The sequence below is a fragment of the Lathyrus oleraceus genome, chromosome 3, assembly GCF_024323335.1.
Source record: "Lathyrus oleraceus cultivar Zhongwan6 chromosome 3, CAAS_Psat_ZW6_1.0, whole genome shotgun sequence".
Classification (NCBI taxonomy): Eukaryota; Viridiplantae; Streptophyta; class Magnoliopsida; order Fabales; family Fabaceae; genus Lathyrus; species Lathyrus oleraceus.
In genome coordinates this window covers 74,214,765-74,219,300 of record NC_066581.1, presented here as the reverse complement: position 1 = coordinate 74,219,300, position 4,536 = coordinate 74,214,765, and the positions used below count along the sequence as shown (strand labels likewise).

At 35.5% G+C, this 4,536-nt stretch overlaps 1 long non-coding RNA gene across 1 annotated transcript; it reads right to left on the bottom strand.

Moving 5' to 3' along the window:
• Positions 1–1,089: 1,089 nt before the first annotated feature.
• LOC127132656 (uncharacterized) lies at positions 1,090–1,774 on the bottom strand. The gene is made up of 3 exons (XR_007806789.1): positions 1,622–1,774; positions 1,227–1,498; positions 1,090–1,113 (listed from the first exon to the last, which is right to left on the bottom strand). It is a non-coding gene; the product is annotated as an uncharacterized LOC127132656 (long non-coding RNA).
• Positions 1,775–4,536: the final 2,762 nt, after the last annotated feature.

Below are 4,536 nucleotides of genomic sequence, written 5' to 3'. Positions count from 1 at the left end.
TCTCAACCCCGAAGTCAAGTAACAAGAAAGCTTCCAAAGAATTTGCCTCTGGAGGGCCTTCCATTGGGTAGCCAAGTTGTCTGAGCGATAGAACTGGATTAGCATTCACACATCCTTGAGTTCCAATAAGCGGTAGATTTGGGAAATCTCCACAACTGAATGTGATGTCTACGTTGATATATTCTTTGGAGTACCTAGAGAGATCTTCAGATCGGAGTGATCCCAATCTCTGAGGCCAACTAACATCTGTCTGTTCAACCCAAGCACCTGTCTTCAGAAGATGTTCTAGAAACCACTGATACAATAAAGGAGCACAACAAGCAATCATTCCCTTCTTCTTAGTATACCTATGACTTATGTGATAATAGACATCGGCTAACAAAGTGGGTACTGGGTTCCCAGTAAGGAAAACACAAATGGCAGTCATAGGGGTGGACGGTGGTCGGTTATGGGTGGGTTCGGGCCCGAAATAGCTAACCCGAGCTAATCCACGGTTGAAAAAGTTAAATCCAGTTTCACCCAAAACTAAGTTCGGTTTTATCGGTTGATGGATTATCGGTTTATACGGTTCATTCGGTTGGGTTGAATCGGTTTGGACTAATAAATTCTAACCTGGATTTTATCATTCCTATAACACTAATCACATGAATACTTATTAAACTTCATTCTATATAATTAAAAGAATTAATAAACCATAAACTATTTTCATTATATTACATTTTCATCATCATCTAAGTGATAAAGTATTAGCATTATATTACAATTACATTATCATTCAAGTAATAACTTGATATACAAGTTCATTATAAGCCAAAATATTCTCAACATATTTAAGAAAAGTTAGTAGTCCAAATCATCCATATCTGCCACCCTTTGAGGAGGTTTGTTTTTATCACTCATATTTTCTACAATAGATGCCTCGGTTGTCGTCAGTAACAACGATACACTGCAATAGAGCAAAAACTAGTTTAACATATAGTAATGTGTGAAATATAAGCAGAGAAAAAATTGCATTGTAAGATATATGATTTTACCTGGCAGCATCTACCAAAGCTGTTCTAACAACTTTAACAGGATCTATAATCCCAACCTTCACCATATCAACATAAGTTCCTGTTTTAGCAGAATAAGCACCATAGTTAAACAACCTTCTTTTTACTACAGAATCATTTTTAATGTTAAGGTATCATAAACAATACAGCATCACAACCTTCACTGTTACTAACCTTTAGCAGCATCGAAACCCAAATTAAGATTATCTTGTTCCAACAATTTGCTGTAAATTAAAGAACCATCAAAACCAGCATTTGCAGCTATTGTAAACAGCAACACCGCCGGTTTTTAAGAATGAATGACAAACTTTGAAAACAGCAACACCGCCGGAGAGTTTTGATAGCCAAAGATGAACTTGATCGTTGTGTCTTAGAAGCTTTCACAAGTTCTGATTTTGCTTGGGCAGTGGCTTCATGGGAATGCTCAATGTTGGATCCAATATCATCTGCAAAATGGAAATTCTCAACATCAACTACTATAAACCAGTCTAGACATATAAAACGACTTAATAGAGGATGCATAAATAACAAAAGTAAATGAAGGGTGGGGGTTGGGGGGAACTAGTTACCAATCATTGCTCCTTGCTCATGAACAAGCACGGCAAGATCTTTGAAGATCTCATTTACTTCCCCAATCTGCTGCTGGACTTCTTGAATACCTTGTTCTCTTTCCTCGATGATAGCCTAATTGAAGGAAATCTCATTATCTAAGGATATTACCTCCTGTCTGCAGCATGAACAATTTAAGAGCTAAGCAACAAAAAAGATGCAAATGGCTAAATTTGAAAAAGTAGCCTTAGGATAATATAGATGCAAGTTCAATTTTTCAACAATTTAATTTCCCATGGAAGAATGTCGCTAGTGATCATTTCACAAATCTTTTGCACCACCCAGAAAACTTACAAAGAAGAAGACACGCCTTTTGGATCAATTCCATTCCAGTTTAATATAACTTATACGAGTATATAAATACTGCAAATCATTATGATGCAAAATAAAGAAGTAGTTGATGCGATAATGAATACAAACTTCAGAAAAGGGACGGGGCTGAACATAATTCGAAAAATCAAAATCATTATCACGCAAGTTCTGGAAATCAGATTTATGAATGTTTATCGTGAGCAAACAAGTGTGCGGTGGACACTCTTGCAAAGGTTGGCATCAGTCTTAGTGGAGGAATTCTTTACTATGACGAGTGCCCAAATTTTATGTATAATTTATTTCTAGATGATATTAGAGGTAAAACTGTGAGTAGGTTGGTTGTTTAGTTTTCTCTTTGGGCTTTGGCCCTCTTGAAGCACAAAAAAGAAATACTGCAAATCATTTACTAGAAAATAAAATACAAGAAATTACCTTTTAGATTCCACAAGAAGGGCACGCTGTTCTTGACTTTCTTCTGTAAATATATTCGGGCAAAAAGAAATTTCTTACTTCGTGTGTACAAAAACAGGAGTAGCCATGTATTCCCTTTCAGAAACTTTGCTATCTTTCTCAAGCTCTGAGCTAGAGCTTTGTGAAAGGGATGAAGACAGTAAGGATGGGTCTGAAATTTCATTCTTCAGTAAGTCAGCCTACATTACAACAAGCACAACATGATTATTTCTTTTCAATGCATCAATAGGTTTAACAACATGATGTTTATTAATGAGTTAACTGTCTGCACAAGATGTGCAAGACAAGGGTGCCCAGAAACAGCTTTCCAGATAAATTGTGGAGAATAATAAGATGTTACAAGCAGTTTCCATTTAACAACATCATGCATGTGCCAAAACAAGAAGATAAAATGATCGGGAAACAAATACTGAATCACTTGATGTTTTTTGCACTTAAAAATTAGTTGACAGAATAACAAGATCAAATTGCCGAGTTGACAGAAAAATATGATGTTTAAGACTGACAAATGCAATGACTTCCAAGACACAACACATCCAATAAAGTTTGCAACTATTCACCGAAATGATCATTGTGAATAATGAATGGATCTTAAACCACTTGATTTCATATAGGCAAGAAAGTAAGAGAAGGCCTTGATCTATTAGCCCAATTCCTTAAGCCAAAATTGAGCTCAGAAGAAGATACCCATCAAATGCATTAAATAATAAAAGATGAAACCAATAGGCACAACAGTTTTTCAGATGACTGCATACTTCAGCATAACATGAAATCATCACACAGGCATTAAACACAACATTGAAGCATCTGCAAGAATCACAAGCAAACTTAGAGCAATGTACATACCGTTGACATCAAATGCCACAACTTGTCATCATGGACTCCCTCCGACACCACCAGCAGAATATGACATGTGGATGCTAGAAAAACAGCAAGCTAGAAAGATTCTTTTTAGCATCCCAAATTGATCGAACACATCGGTTGGGAATAAGTTTAAAATAGGACAATTGTGATCATGATAGGAAGTTTATACCCAGAATTATATTTTTATTGAAAAGTATTCTCTGTTTGGGAGTCACTGTTTACCTGAATAGCCATAACCTCATGAGCCAATTGAGCTGACAAAGATTCTCCTTCTCCACTCATCACCGAAATTGTTGAAGACCCATCAGGTTCCATCATCTCAACTAAAACAGAAGCACTGAATACAGGCTACAAATACAAGGAATCAAATGAATGGAGCCAATTGAGCTGGCGTGACTTTGTTGAGAGCTATGCCGCGCTCTTCTGTGATAACCTGTTTTCAAATTCATTGTGATCATTTTCAGCATAATATGCAGTAATCCACAATTCCATAAACAGTACAAACCTTCCATGCTTTTGCAGCAAAGATCGACGAACCGACTGCGTAGGATGAGCAGTTAAAACCAGATCCACAGTCTGATTCTTCAAAGCATCAAAAACCTCTTCAGGACTATTGGTTGATATATTATCACAAAAAAAATAACTGTTGAGGATATTAGCTGATAGATAAGCTGATTATCCATAATAATCAGTAGCCCAAAATAAGGTCATTTTCACAAATGACTCCAAAAAACAAACTGAAACGAAACACAAAAATATATTAATACATGTAAAAAACATAGATATAAGTAAATCAAATGAAAAAATACAAAAACCACAACCATCATCAAAATAATCAGTAGCCCAAAATAAGGTCATTTTCACAAATGACTCCAAAAAACAAACTGAAACGAAACACAAAAATATATTAATACATGTAAAAAACATAGATATAAGTAAATCAAATGAAAAAATACAAAAACCACAACCATCATCAAGTATGTGATTGAGATGAACCAGCAACTGGTTCATTTCTGTTTCCAACAGCATTAGATCCATCACCAGATGTTGATCCACTAGTAGAGGGACCACCAAATTCTGCATAAAATTAAACAGAAACCAAATAATTAAATCAAAACCAAAGCCAATACATTAATACACTAAATACTCATACTCAAATACTTACATACCTGAAACAATAGTGGCAGACAACTCAAATTCTTCATTTATATTCAAGTCCTTGAATTGA